This window comes from Stenella coeruleoalba, assembly GCF_951394435.1.
Source record: "Stenella coeruleoalba genome assembly, chromosome: 8".
Taxonomy (NCBI): Eukaryota; Metazoa; Chordata; class Mammalia; order Artiodactyla; family Delphinidae; genus Stenella; species Stenella coeruleoalba.
This window is the reverse complement of record NC_137154.1, coordinates 107,472,388-107,488,006: the sequence shown is the minus strand read 5'-3', so window position 1 is coordinate 107,488,006 and position 15,619 is coordinate 107,472,388. Positions and strand designations below refer to the sequence as shown.

The following is a 15,619-nucleotide window of genomic DNA, read 5'->3' as shown; positions in this document are numbered from 1 at the left end:
CAGGCACTGACAGCAGCCATTTATGGGAGCTCCTCCTACCACATGGACACTGGTGCTGGCGAGTGTCATTGTGGAATCCTCCCTCTCGGTTATTAGCCCCGGACCCAGCCCCATCTCCATCCAACAGCCTGTAGCTGCCAGTGCTGGGACGCATCAGGCCAAGCAGCTAACTGAACGTGGACACAGCCCCACCCACCAGCAGACAGGCTGCCTTAAGATACTCTGAGCCCATAGCTTCCCCTGGACACAGCCCTGCCCACCAGAGGGCAGGAACCAGCCCCAGAATATGTGGCCCTGCCCACCAATGAGCCTGCTCTAGTCTCAGGACCAGCCTCACCCACCAGCAGGCTGACACCAACCCCAGGAAAACTGCAGCCCCACAGCCACCAGCAGGCCAGCACCAGCTCTGGGAACAGCTTGGCCCTGGCTCCATCCAAAAGCAAGCCAACAGAAGTTTCAGGACCCCACAGCAGTCAGCTTGCCCCAACAGAAGGGTCCATGCAGCCCACACAGGGGCAGCCTTAGAGCATATGGCTTTGGAGACCAGAGGGGAGTGGGCCGCTGGGACCCATAGGATGTCTCCTACAGAAGGCCACTTCTCCAAAGTCAGGAAACAGAACCAACCTACAGATACATAGAAATAAAAACAGCAAGTTAGGCAAAGTGAGACAACAAAGGAACATGTTTCACAAGGAGGAACAAGATAAAACCTCAAAAGAAGAACTAAGTGATGTGGAGCGAGGCAGTCTCCCTAAGAGTTCAAGGTAATGATTATAAAGATGATCAAAGAGCTTTGGGAACAGAATGGATGAACACAGTGAGAAGTTAGAAGTCTTTAACAAAGAGTTAGAAAATATAAAGAACAACCAGAGATGAAGAATACAATAACTGAAATGCAAAATGCACTAGAAGGAATCAACAGTAAACTAAATGATACAGAGGAACGGATCAGTGAACTGGAAGACAGAGTAATAGAAATCACTGACGCTGAACAGAAAAAAAAAGAATAAAAAGAAATGAAGACAGTATGGAAGACTTCCAGGACAACATCAAGTGCACTAATATTCACATTATAGGGGTCCCAGAAGGAGAACAGGGAGAGAAAGGGGCTGATAACATATTTGAAGAGATAATAACTGAAAACTTCCCTAACCTGGGAAAGGAAACAGTCACCCAAGTCCAGGAAGTGCAGAGTCCCATACAAGATCAACACAATGCCAGGACACATTGTAATCAAAGTGACAAAAGTTAAAGGTAAAGAGAGACTATTAAAAGAGTCAAGGGAAAAGCAACAAGTTATATACGAGGGAACTCCCGTAAGGCTATCAGCTAACTTTTCATCAGAAACTCTACAGGCCAGAAGGCGGTGACAAGATAAATTTAAAGTGATGAAAGGGAAGAACCTACAACCAGGTATTCTGTACCCAGCAAGTCTTTTTTTTCTAATTTTTAAAAAATTTTAAAAATTTAATTTATTTTTTTATACAGCAGGTTCTTATTAGTCATCAATTTTATACACATCAGTGTATACATGTCAATCCCAATTGCCCAATTCATCACACCACCACCACCCTCACCCCCCACCGCTTTCTCCCCTTGGTGTCCATACGTTTGTTCTCTACATCTGTGTCTCAATTTCTGCCCTGAAAACCAGTTCATCTGTACCATTTTTCTAGGTTCCACATATATGCGTTAATATACGATATTTGTTTCTCTCTTTCTGACTTACTTCACTCTGTATGACAGTCTCTAGATCCATCCACGGCTCAACAAATGACCCAATTTTGTTCCTTTTTATGACTGAGTAATATTCCATTGTATATACATACCACATCTTCTTTATCCATTCATCTGTTGATGGGCATTTAGGTTGCTTCCGTGGCCTGGCTATTGTAAATAGTGCTGCAGTGAACATTGGGGTGCATGTGTCTTTTTGAATTGTGGTTTTCTCTGGGTATATGCCCAGTAGTGGGATTGCTGGATCATATGGTAATTCTATTTTTAGTTTTTTAAGGAACCTCCATACTGTTCTCCATAGTGGCTATATCAATTTGCATTCCCACCAACAGTGCAAGAGGGTTCCCTTTTCTCCACACCCTCTCCAGCATTTGTTGTTTGTAGATTTTCTGATGATGCCCATTCTAACTGGTGTGAGGTGATACCTCACTGTAGTTTTGATTTGCATTTCTTTAATGATTAGTGATGTTGAGCTCCTTTCATGTGTTTGTTGGCAATCTGTATATCTTCTTTGGAGAAATGTCTATTTAGGTCTTCTGCCCATTTTTGGATTGGGTTGTTTGTTTTTTTAATATTGAGCTGCATGAGCTGTTTATATATTTTGGAGATTAATCCTTTGTCCGTTGATTCGTTTGCAAATATTTTCTCCATTTTGAGAGTTGTCTTTTTGTCTTGTTTATGGTTTCCTTTGCTGTGCAAAAGCTTTTAAGTTTCATTAGGTCCCATTTGTTTATTTTTGTTTTTATTTCCATTACTCTAGGAGGTGGATCAAAAGAGATCTTGCTGTGATTTATGTCAAAGAGTGTTCTTCCTATGTTTTACTCTAAGAGTTTTATAGTGTCCGGGCTTACGTTTAGGTCTCTAATCCATTTTGAGTTTATTTTTGCGTATGGTGTTAGGAAGTGTTCTAATTTCATTCTTTTACATGTAACTGTCCAATTTTCCCAGCATCACTTATTGAAGAGACTGTCTTTTCTCCATTGTATATCTTTGCCTCCTTTGTCATAGATTAGTTGACCATAGGTGTGTGGGTTTATCTCTGGGCTTTGTATCTTGTTCCATTGATCTGTGTTTCTGTTTTTGTGCCAGTACCATATTGTCTTGATTACTGTAGCTTTGTAGTACAGTCTGAAGTCAGGGAGGCTGATTCCTCCAGCTCCTTCTTTTCCCCTCAAGACTGCTTTGGCTATTTGGGGTCTTTTGTGTCCCCATACAAATTTTAAGATTTTTTGTTCTAGTTCCGTAAAATTGCCATTGGTAATTTGATAGGGGTTGCATTGAATCTGTCGATTGCTTTGGGTAGTATAGTCATTTTCACAATATTGATTCTTCCAGTCCAAGAACATGGTATATCTCTCCATCTGTTGGTATCATCTTTAATTTCTTCATCAGTGTCTTACAGTTTTCTGCATACAGGTCTTTTATCTCCCTAGGTAGGTTTATTCCTAGTTATTTTATTCTTTTTCTTTCAGTGGTAAATGGGACTGTTTCCTTAGTTTCTCTTTCAGATTTTTCATCATTAGTGTATAGGAATGCAAGAGATTTCTGTGCATTAATTTTGTAGCCTGCAACTTTACCATATTCATTGATTAGCTCTAGTAGTTTTCTGGTGGCATCTTTAGGATTCTCTATGTATAGTATCATGTCATCTGCAAACAGTGACAGTTTTACTTCTTCTTTTCTGATATGTATTTTATTTCTTTTTCTTCTCTGATTGCTGTGGCTAGGACTTCCAAAACTATATTGAATAATAATGGTGAGCGTGGACATCCTTGTCTTGTTCCTGATCTTAGAGGAAATGCTTTCAGTTTTTCACCATTGAGAATGATGTTTGCTGTGGGTTTGTCATATATGGCCTTTATTATGTTGAGGTAGGTTCTCTCTATGTCCACTTTCTGGAGAGTTTTTAATATAAATGAATGTTGAATTTTGTCTAAAGCTTTTTCTGCATCTATTGAGATGATCATGTGGTTTTCATTCTTTAATTTGTTAATATGGTGTATCACATTGATTTGCATATACTGAAGAATCCTTGCATCCCTGGGATAAATCCCACTTGATCATGGTGCATGATCCTTTTAATGTGTTGTTGGATTCTGTTTGCTAGTATTTCCTTGAGGATTTTTACATCTATATTCATCAGTGATATTGGTCTGTAATTTTCTTTTTTTGTAGTATCTTTGTCTGGTTTTGGTATCAGGGTGATGGTGGCCTCATAGAATGAGTTTGGGAGTGTTCCTTCCTCCGCAATTTTTTGGAAAGATTTGAGAAGAATGGATGTTAGCTCTCCTCTAACTGTTTGATAGAATTCACGTGTGAAGCCATCTGGTCCTGGACTTTTGTTTGTTGGAAAATTTTTAATCACAGCTTTAATTTCATTGCTTGTGATTGGTCTGTTCATATGTTCTATTTCTTCCTGGTTCAGTCTTGGAAGGTTATATACCTTTCTAAGAATTTGTCCATTTCTTCCAGTTTGTTCATTTTATTGGCATAGAGTTGCTTGTAGTAGTCTCTTAGGATGCTTTGTATTTCTGCGGTGTCTGTTGTAACTTTTCCTTTTTCATTTCTAATTTTATTGATTTGAGTCCTCTCCCTCTTTTTCTTGATGAGTCTGGCTAATAGTTTATCAATTTTGTTTAACTTCTCAAAGAACCAGCTTTTAGTTTTATTGATCTTTGCTATTGTTTTGTTTCTATTTCATTTATTTCTGCTCTGATCTTTATGATTTCTTTCCTTCTACTAAGTTTGGGTTTTGTTTGTTCTTCTTTCTCTAGTTCCTTTAGGTGTAAGGTTAGATTGTTTATTTGAGATTTTTCTTGTTTCTTGAGGTAGGCTTGTATAGCTATAAACTTCCCTCTTGGAACTGCTTTTGCTGCGTCCCATAGGTTTTGGAGCATTGTGTTTTCATTGTCATTTGTCTCTAGGTCTTTTTTGATTTCCTCTTTGATTTCTTCAGTGATCTCTTGGTTATTTAGTAATGTATTGTTTAGCCTCCATGTGTTTGTGTTTTTTACGTTTCTTCCCCTGTAATTCATTTCTAATCTCATAGCATTGTGGTCAGAAAAGATGCTAAATATGATTTCAATTTTCTTAAATTTACTGAGGCTTGATTTGTGACCCAAGGTGTGATCTATCCTGGAGAATGTTCCGTGCACACTTGAGAAGAAAGTGTAATCTGCTGTTCTGGGATGGAATGTCCTATAAACGTTAATTAAATCTATCTGGTCTATTGTGTCATTTGAAGCTTCTGTTTCCTTATTTATTTTCATTTTGGATGATCTGTCCATTGGTGTAAGTGAGGTGTTAAAGTCCCCCGCTATTATTGTGTTACTGTCGATTTCCTGTTTTATAGCTGTTAGCAGTTGCCTATGTATTGAGGTGCTCCTATGTTGGGTGCATAAATATTTATTATTGTTATATCTTCTTCTTGGATTGATCCCTTGATCATTATGTAGTGTCTTTCCTTGTCTCTTGTGACATTCTTTATTTTAAAGTCTATTTTATCTGATATGAGTATTGCTACTCCAGCTTTCTTTTGATTTCCATTTGCATGGAATATCTTTTTCCATCCCCTCACTTTCAGTCTGTATGTGTCCCTAGGTCTGAAGTGGGTCTCTTGTAGACAGCATATATATGGGTCTTGTTTTTGTATCGATTCAGCAAGCCTGTGTCTTTTGGTTGGAGCATTTAATCCATTCACATTTAAGGTAATTATTGACATGTATGTTCCTATGACCATTTTCTTAATTGTTTTGGGTTTGGTTTTGTAGGTCCTTTTTTTCTCTTGTGTTTCCCAGTTAGAGAAGTTCCTTTAGCATTTGTTGTACAGCTGGTTTGGTGGTGCTGAATTCTCTTAGCTTTTGCTTGTCTGTAAAGCTTTTGTTTTCTCCATCGAATCTGAATGAGATCCTTGCCAGGTAGAGTAATCTTGGTTGTAGGTTCTTCCCTTTCATCACTTTAAGTATATCATGCCACTCCCTTCTGGCTTGTAGAGTTTCTGCTGAGAAATCAGCTGTTAACCTTATGGGAGTTCCCTTGTATGTTATTTGTCATTTTTCCCTTGCTGCTTTCAATAATTTTTCTTTGCCTTTAATTTTTGCCAATTTGATTACTATGTGTCTCGGCATGTTTCTCATTGGGTTTATCCTGCATGGGACTCTCTGCGCTTCCTGGACTTGGGTGGCTATTTCCTTTCCCATGTTAGGGAAGTTTTCGACTATAATCTCTTCAAATATTTTCTCTGGTCCTTTCTCTCTCTCTTCTCCTTCTGGGACCACTATAATGCGAATATTGTTGTGTTTAGTGTTGTCCCAGAAGTCTCTTAGGCTGTCTTCCTTTCTTTTCATTCTTTTTCCTTTATTCTGTTCCATAGCAGTGAATTCCACCATTCTGTCTTCCAGGTCACTTATCCGTTCTTTTGCATCAGTTATTCTTCTATTGATTCCTTCTAGTGTAGTTTTCATTTCAGTTATTGTATTGTTCATCTCTGTTTATTTGTTCTTTAATTCTTCTAGGTCTTTGTTAAACATTTCTTGCATATTCTCGATCTTTGCCTCCATTCTTTTTCGGAGGTCCAGGATCATCTTCACTATCATTATTCTGAATTCTTTTTCTGGAAGGTTGCCTATCTCCACTTCATTTAGTTTTTTTTTCTGGGGTTTTATCTTGTTCCTTCATCTGGTACAGAGCCCTCTGCCTTTTCATCTTGTCTATCTTTCTGTGAATGTGGTTTTTGTTCCACAGGCTGCAGGATTGTAGTTCTTGCTTCTGCTGTCTGCTCTCTGGTGGATGAGGCTATCTAAGAGGCTTGTGCAAGTTTCCTGATGGGAGGGACTGGTGGTGGGCAGAGCTGGGCTCAAGCCAAAGGGTACTTCCCAAAACTTCTGCTGCCAGTGTCCTTGTCCCCATGGTGAGCCACAGCCACCCTCCGCCTCTGCAGGAGTACCTCCAACACTAGGAGGTAAGTCTGGTTCAGTCTCCCCTGGGGTCACTGCTCATTCCCCTGGGTCCCGATGCGCACAGTACTTTGTGTGTGCCCTCCAAGAGTGGAGTCTCTGTTTCCCCGAGTCCTGTCAAAGTCCTGCAATCAAATCCCACTAGCCTTCAAAGTCTGATTCTCTATGAATTCCCCCTCCCGTTGCTGGACCCCCAGGTTGGGAAGCCTGACGTGTGGCTCAGAACCTTCACTCCAGTGGATGAACTTCTGTGGTATAAGTGTTCTCCAGTCTGTGAGTCACCCACCCAGCAGTTATGGGATTTGATTTTACTGTGATTGTGCCCCTCCTACTGTCTCATTGTGGCTTCTCCTTTGGCTTTGGATGTGGGGTATCTTTTTTGGTGAGTTCCAGTGTCTTCCTGTCGATGATTGTCCAGCAGCTCCTTGTGATTCTGGTGTTCTCACAGGAGGGAGTGAGAGCATGTCCTTCTACTCTGTCATCTTGGTTCCACCCAGCAAGTCTTTCAATTAGATTTGATGGAGAGATCAAAAGTTTAAAGACAAGCAAAAGCCAAAAGAGTTCAGGACCACCAAAACAGCTTTATAAGAAATATTAAAGGGACTTCTCTAGGTGGAAAAGAAAAGGCTACAACTAGAAACATGAAAATTGTGAAAGGATAAAGCTCATTGGTAAAGGCAAATATACAGTAAAGGTAGTAAATCAATCATGTACAAAGCTAGTAGGGAGGTTAAAAGACAAAAAGCAGCAAAATCAACTATATCCAGAATAAGCAGTTAAGGGATACACAAAACAATTCGATGTAAAATATGATGTCAAAAACAGTAATTGTGAGGCAAGGAAAGTAAAAATGCAGGGTTGTTAAAATAAGTTTGAACTTAAGAGATGAGCGACTTAAAATAATTACACACATACACACACACACACATATATATATATATTGCTATATATAAAACTCATGGTAACTAGAAACCAAAAGTCTGTAATAGACATGCAAAAAAGACAGAGGACTCCAAACATAGCACTAAAGACAGTCAACAAATTGCAAAAGAAGAGAACAAAAGAAGAAAGGGAAAAAAAAACCCCTACCAAAACAGCCCCCAGACAATTAACAAAATGGCAATAATAACATCCATATCAATAATTACTTTAAATGTAAATAGACAAAATCCTCCAACCAAAAGACAGAATAGCTGCTACTAACTACTACTAGAGCCTATCAATGAATCCAGTAAAATTCCAGGATACAAAATTAATATACAAAAATCTGTTGCATTTCTATTCACTGACAATGAAATAGCAGAAAGAGAAATTAAGGAAACAATCCCATTTATTATCACATCAAAAAGATTAAGATACCTGGGAATAAACCTGCCTAAGGAGGTAAAAGACCTGTACTTGAAAAACTATAAGACGCTGATGAAAGAAATTGAAGACAACATAAACAGATGGAAAGCTATACCATGCTTATGGATTGGAAGAATCAATATTATTAAAATGACCGTAATACCCAGTGCAATCTACAGATTCAGTGCAGTCCTCATCAAAATACCAATGGCATTTTTCACAGAACTAGAACAAAAATTTTTGAAATTTGTATGGAAACACAAAAGACCCCAAATGAAGAACAGAGCTGGAGAAATCAGGCTCCCTGACTTCAGACTATACTATAAATTGACAGTAATAAAAACTGTATGGAATTGGCACAGAAAGAGTCATATAGATCAATGAAACAGCATAGAGAGCCCAGATATAAACCCACACACTTATGGTCAAATCTATGACAAAGGAGGCAAGAATATGCAACAGAGAAAAGACAGCCTCTTCAATAAGTGTTGCTGGGAAAAGTGGACAGCTGCACGTAAAAGAATGAAATTAGAACATTTTCTCACACCACATAAAAAATAAAATCAAAATGTATTAAAGACCTAAATGTAAGACTGGAAACCATAAAACTCCTAGACGAAAACATAGGCAGAACACTTTGACAGAAGTAGTAGAATTTTTTTTTTGTTTTGTATATGTCTCTTAAGTCAAAGGAAGCAAAACCAAAAATAAACAAATGGGACCTAATTAAACTTATTATTTTTTTTTTTTTGCACAGCAAAAGAAACCTTTGACAAAACAAAAAGACCTACTGAATGGGAGAAAATATTTGCAAATGATATGACCAATAAGGGCTTAATATCCAAAATATATAAACATCTAATATAACTCAATATTAAAAAGAAAACCCCTAAACAACCTGATAAAAAAATGGGCAGAAGACCTGAATAGACATTTTTTCCAAAGAAGACATACAGATGGCCAACGGGCACATGAAAAAATGCTCAACATCACTAATCATTAGGGAAATGCAAATCAAAACCACAGTGAATATCACCTCACACGTGTAAGAATGGCTATTATCAAAAAGAACACAAATAACAAATGTTGGTGAAGATGTGGAGAAAAGGGAACCCTAGTACACTGTTGGTGGGAATGTAAATTGGTGATAAGTCAGATAAAGACAAATACTGCATGTTATCACTTATATGTGGAATCTAAAAATTAAAACAAACTAATGAATATAACAGAAAAGAAACAGACTCACAGATACAGAGAGCAAACTAGTGGTAACCAGTTGGTGGGGGAGGGGGGGAATATAGGGGTGAGGGATTAAAAGGTATAAACTGTTATGTATAAAATAAATAAGCTACAATGGTACATTGTACAGCCAATATTTCATAATAACTATAGAATATAATCTATAAAGTTTCAAATCACTATGTTGTATACCTGAAACTAATATAATTTTGTAAATCATCTACACTTGACTAAAAAAAGAAGACGAGATGTAGTGAACACAGCAAGGAGTTGCTCCTGGGCCAGCTTCCGGTGTCAAGGAAAGTCCTGCTGGCAGGAGCTGGACAGCCAGGGTCCCTGGCAGCCTGTGACCCTAGACGCCTAGACCGTGGAGCCTGGGACACAGCAGAGCTCACCCCCCAGCCCCACCCCGGTCACTCTTGAGAAATTAATATGTTTGAGAGTCAGGCTCCTCGTCAGTTAAATGTGGATAACGGCAGCTGCCCTGTGTGCATCTCACAGCTGTCACACTCAGGTAAAATTGCGCATGTGAATGTGTCTCATAAGCTGTGAGGCCCTCCACAAGAACAGACATTCCCCTTCTTGGCTGAGTCTTGATTTGTACTTGCTGTTGGAAGAGAACAGGGCATGGGTGATGTAAAATAGATCACAGGATATTTTTTACTTGGCTTTGAAATGTTTTTTATTTTCTTTAGCAGGGAAATTTGATAATTAGCTTTCCTTGCCTGAGCACTTAGACTGATGTCAGGAGGAATTTAAGCTGTCAGAAAAAAAAAAAAAAAGAAGGAGGGGAAGAAGGGAGTAAGGAAGGAAGAAAGAGGAAGAATGAAAAAGAGAGAGAAAAAAGGAAGAAGGCAAGCAAGCAAACGGCAGAGAGGGTGGTTTACCTGACTTCCTTGGGTATGTTTGAAGTGGCGTTATACCAAGATGTGAAAATACGCACATTTACTTTACATCATGGTGAATATTTACTTATTTATTTTTAGTGGGGTATAATTGTTTCACAGTGCTGTGTTAGTTTCTACTGTACAGCGAAGTGGAGTTCCCTGTGCTATACAGCAGATTCTCATTAGTTATCTATTTTATACATATTAATGTATATATGCCAGTCCCAATCTCCCAATTCATCCCACCCCACCCCCTTTCCCCCCTTGGTATACATACGTTTGTTCTCTACATCTGTGTCTCTATTTCTCCCTTGCAGACAGGTTCATCTGTACCATTTTTCTAGATTCCACATATAAGTGATATTATACAATATTTGCTTTTCTCTTTCTGACTTACTTCACTCTGTATGACAGTCTCTAGGTCCATCCACGTCTCTACAAAGGACACAGTTTCGTTCCTTTTTATGGCTGAGTAATATTCCGTTGTATATATGTACATCATGGTGAATACTTAAGAAACTTAAGTGTGAGAGCTGCAGAGCATTCCACAGAGGGTAGGAAGGGCTGGGGCTGGGAGGGTCTGCATGCCGCCCTGAGGACTGCAGAGGGAGAAAGGAGCTCTGGAGGGTGACCTGCCCGCACTCAGGGGTCATCCTGGTCCCCACCTGGCACTGCATCCCTGGCATCCTCGGAGGAACTCCTGGGTAATTATGGGGAAGGAGAGCTCCTCCGTGCCTTGGCCACGGAGAGGGCGGTGAAGGGCACGTGAGGGGCCTCACCAGCTGACCAGATGGGGGCATGGTGGATGTGGTGCTGGGCTGAAGGAGAAGGCTTTGGAGTCTGGTGGGCATGGGCTGGATTCTGGCTGTGTCACTTACTAGCAGCGTGGCCTCTGGCCAGTTGTAAATCTCTCTGAGCATCAGTTTTGTCAGCGGCTTCAAAGGGAAATAACGCCTGCTTCATGGGGTTGCTGTGAGGATAGAGGACATTCTGTGCAGAGCACCCTGGGCGGACGTCCGTCCTGAGTGTGCCCGGCCCCTCCACTTGATCCGTGTTCTCTCCTGCCCAAGTATCCAGGGCCCCCTGTGGCAGGGCTCAGGAGGCTAGGTTGGTACATGCTCCAGTCAGATTTTCAGAGAAGCCACCTTTGCGTTCTGACTCTGAGATCAGACAGTTGGGGAGCTTGGTGGGAGGGGGTCAGGAGAGGGTCAAGCATTTGAGTGCCCAGGGCAAAAATAAAGATGCTCAGATGCTCGGGTGGAGCAGGGCGTCTGGCTTTATTCTTATCAGCACACCCCTTGGGATCTCGTTTCTTCAGACAAAAGTCCTACCTGGAAGCCCACAGGCACTCACCAGGTAAAGGTGAGACAGTTCTGTGGTGGAGCCCCTCCCAGAGCAGACCCGCCCTCCCTTCCCAGGGGGAGTCCCGAGACTTCTGGGGCACAGAGCTGGTTAATTCAGAGCCACTTCTAGAACTAAATCTTAATCCAGGGATTATCTCCAGACACCATGATGTCTCTTGGCAGAGGGGTTCTTGCTATTCCCTCCTTGACTGGGTTGCTGCATATTTTAGGTAAGATGAACTAGCTACTCCCAGACATCAGTGCAGTAGAAGTTTGCTTCTTGCTCACATGACGGTCCGCTACAGAATTTCTGATCAGCAGGTGGCGTTCCATCCCGTGATGGTGGAGGAACTCAAGGTCCTTCATCAGTGGTTCTATTTCAGAAGGCCTTGCTCCCTCTTTATCTAGAGGCGGGGGCGGGGGGGGGGGAGAACCACGGCGGGGGCACAGATACTTCCTAGAGGCCAGGAAAAGGCACCCTGTGTTCGCTCGTGTTCCATTGGTGAGAGCTTTGCACGTGGCCACGTTTAATGGCGAGAGAGGCTGGGAAGTTGAGTCTGGCCGTGGGCCCAGAGAGGAGGGCACAGCAGAAACCTCAGTGTTGCTGGACAGCCGGCCAGCTCTCCCACAGGTGGCCCTCTGGTCCCCGAATACCTTTTGGGGCTGTCCTTCCCACGCAGAGACCCTCGCACGCCCTAGCCTCTGAGGACACACGGTCTTCCCTGCCAGGATCCCCTGTGGTTTCTGAAGGTCTGTGAACTAAAAGGCAAGCTCTCCACCCCTCACACTTGCCCCCAGTACCACCGGGGTCCCCCCGCCCATTCGGATGGTGCCCAATGGCAGGCACTCAGCATCCACAGGAGTGGTGACGTCTTGCTGGGCGGGCAGAGTGAAGACGCTCTACGCCTGGTTGGACCCTGCTTCTGCTCTGGGAGAAAAGTCCTTGTCTGCTGCTCTCAAAGTGCCTGCTCTGCCCTTTGTCCACGCCTGCTGTGGTCATGTCTGAGGCGGGCGCTGGGGAGACTGACCTCTTGGGAGCGGCACCACTTGCCCAGCCTGCCCCCGTCTGGGGCGGGTTTTCCACTCTCAGGCTCCTTTGGTATTCAGTTCCCTTAAAAACTTTGGTGGGTTTCTGAGCTATTTGCTTCCAGTCAGTGCCAAATGCTGGTAACAGCACCTGAAGTTCTTTCCGAGGTACAGTTCTCAGTGGGTTTCATTTTTTCTTCTTTACCCCTACCTCGCGGGCTTCCCTGGTGGCGCAGTGGTTGAGAGTCCGCCTGCCGATGCAGGGGACGCGGGTTCGTGCCCCGGTCTGGGAGGATCCCACATGCCGCGGAGCGGCTGGGCCCGTGAGCCATGGCTGCTGAGCCTGCGCGTCCGGAGCCTGTGCTCCGCAACGGGAGAGGCCACAACAGTGAGAGGCCTGCGTACCGAAGTAAAAAAAAAAAAAAGGTCACCCCTACCTCGCACCTAGGGCTCCTCCCACCTCCCCAATTTAATAGCAGCCACCGTGAGCAGTCGGAAACAATAGACTTGGAAGGTGATTGGTTTGCCAGGGCTGCCGTCACAAAGTACCGCAGGCTGAATGGCTTATAAAAAGGCACTCATTGTCTCACGGTTTTGGAGGCTGGAAGTCCGAGATCAAGGTGTCAGCAGGGCTGTTCCTCCCGAGGGCTGTGAGAGCCTGTTCTCTGCCGCACCCCAGCTCCTGGCGGTCTGCCGCCAGTCTCTGACGTCCCTTGGCTTCTGCTACATCACCCTGGCCTCTTCTTTCATCTTCACATGGCATTCTTCCCGCGAGGGTATCTCTGTGTCCAAATTCTCCCTTTTCATAAGGACGCCAGTCATATTGGATCGGCCCCCCTACTCACCTATGGCCTCATCTTCGCTGATCTTATCTGCAGTGACCCTATTTCCAAATAAGAGGTCCTGGGGCTAGGACTTCAGCGTCTGAATTTTTTGGGGACGCAGTTAACCCACGGCAGAAGGCAGACAGCCTCTTAAATCTGATCTCTGTTACAGGGCTGAGTCCCTCTGCTTCACTGAGGATTCTTAACGAGACTTTGCTACTAAAAGCCCTTTCAGTTTCATCCCTGTCCCAGCTGTTTGTTGCCCCAATTTCTGAACTCTCTTCAAACATTCTTCCTAGAAAGAAAACTAATCCAGAGGAAAGGAGATTATCATACACTGAAGACCTACTAAGTGCATTATATGAGTTTCGGGTGTACGATATAATGATTCAATATTTGTATATATTGTGAAAGGATCACCGCAGTAAGTCTAGGGAACATCCATCACTATATACATAGTTACAGATTTTTTTTCTTGTGATGAGGGCTTTGAATCATGTACCCTCCTAGCAGCTTTCAAAGACACAGTGCAGTATTTTAACTATAGTTACCATGCTGCACATCACACCCCCAGGACTTACGTTTTTGACCCTCTTCACCTATTTCACCCAGCTTGGTTTTTGCTCTTTGTTTTTTATTTTAGATTCCACACAAAAGTGAGATTATACGGTACTTGTCTTTCTCTGTCTGACTTATTTCACTCAGCATAATGCCCTCGAGGTCCATCCACGATGTCACAGTCCACAAACAAACTCTGAAAAACATGTCCCCTCCCTAACCTCAATTCTTTGTCCAGATGTCAGCTCCTGGGGGAGCGTTCCCTGAACACTCCATTTAGAATTTTGCTGCTCCAGTATTTCTGATCTCAGACCCTTTCTTGCTCTTTTTCCTTGTAACACTTGTCCTGATCACCTTCTGATGAAGTGTGTCATTTTCTAATCTTGTTTATTGTCTGTCTTTCTAGGTGTTTACTCCTTGAAGACAGCAGAGATTTTTGCTACTTCGTTCAGTGAAGTACTCTCAGTGCCTGGAACAGTGCCGGGCACCTCGTTGAATGAATGGATTGAAGATGTCTCGTGGAACCTGGGAGACTGGGGCCGAGGGCAAGTTCCCAGGGGCTGAGCCAGTGTTACAGGTAAGCAGATGGGCGAGTCCCAGCCCAGTGGTTTCCCAGGTGTGGACCTGAGTTGAGGAAAGTTACTTCATCTTTCTGTCCTTTAGTTGCCTCGTTGGAAAATGGGGGCAATCACCGTCCTTTCCCTACCGGACTGTTGGAGAATTAACTAACAGAACACACAGCGTGCGCAGGGGTGTGGCATGCTGGTGGTGCTGACAAATGTTGGGTCTTACTCATCCCGTGTTGGTGACACTGATGCTCACAAAAGAAAATCGCCCTGCCTTTTCTCCTGTCGCTTCACTGTTGATGTATTTTTTGTTTGACCCCTTATGTTGGAGAATGCGAAATGATGCCCCTGTAGGTAAGAAGGCAGAAGGTGGCTTTTGCTATAAGATACTCAGTGTTATTCCACTTGGTTTCTTCCTGGCCCCGTGGACAGTCACCCAGTTGTGTGCACAGCTGTGAGACCACTGGGCTTGCCAACAGCCTGCCTGGTCCCGGGTGTTGCCCTGCCCCAGCCCCACCCGGCCGGACACCTCGGTCCTGGAGTCTCATCACGCCCCTTGCCTCGTTTCTTTATTTGTGAAATAAAGGGGTTTCTTTCTTGGTAGGTAATTTGAAGAGAGTTCTGGCATGGGGCATTGAAGGGTTGTGATAGAGATGAAACTGGAAGGGACTTGAGTAATAACAGCCCATTAATAGTTTTCATTAAACAAAGTGTGTAAAGTTCCTTCAGTTCCGACTTTTCCTGATACTGCCCTCTATGGTTTAGCCAGAACTATTTCTCCCCCGTTACTGTCCAGCCGCTAAAGTCTCTAGGTTCTATAGGCTGTCATGCTTGCCAGACTCCCGTGTCTCTCCTGGTGCCACCTGGGCAGATTCTCCTTTGGCCTCGGGACCGTCTTTCCATGAACCGTCCTGGACCAATGGGATCAGCCTTGGTTCTCCAGCTTCAGAGTGCAGGAGATCTGGCACTCGGCAGGCTCCTCTCCACCCAGGAGGGCTGGGATGTGCGGGCGCAGAGAGGGTGCAGGGAGATGGGAGGTCAGGGACGACAAGGCACTGACACCCCAGCCCGCAACCCCCACCCTGTCCCTTCTGCACATGGGAGCTAATTCAGGGCCAGTGAGGACAGGACCGGACA

General features: G+C 43.3%; 1 protein-coding gene across 1 annotated transcript in view; it reads left to right on the top strand.

The window, feature by feature from the left end:
- SPATA19 (spermatogenesis associated 19) overlaps positions 1-14,467 on the top strand; it is a 52,380-nt gene extending 37,913 nt beyond the window's left edge. Inside the window, exon 9 of the mRNA XM_079930038.1 lies at positions 14,323-14,467. The gene's annotated coding sequence lies outside the window, so the exon portion shown is untranslated. The remainder of the gene's footprint in view (positions 1-14,322) is intronic.
- Positions 14,468-15,619: the final 1,152 nt, after the last annotated feature.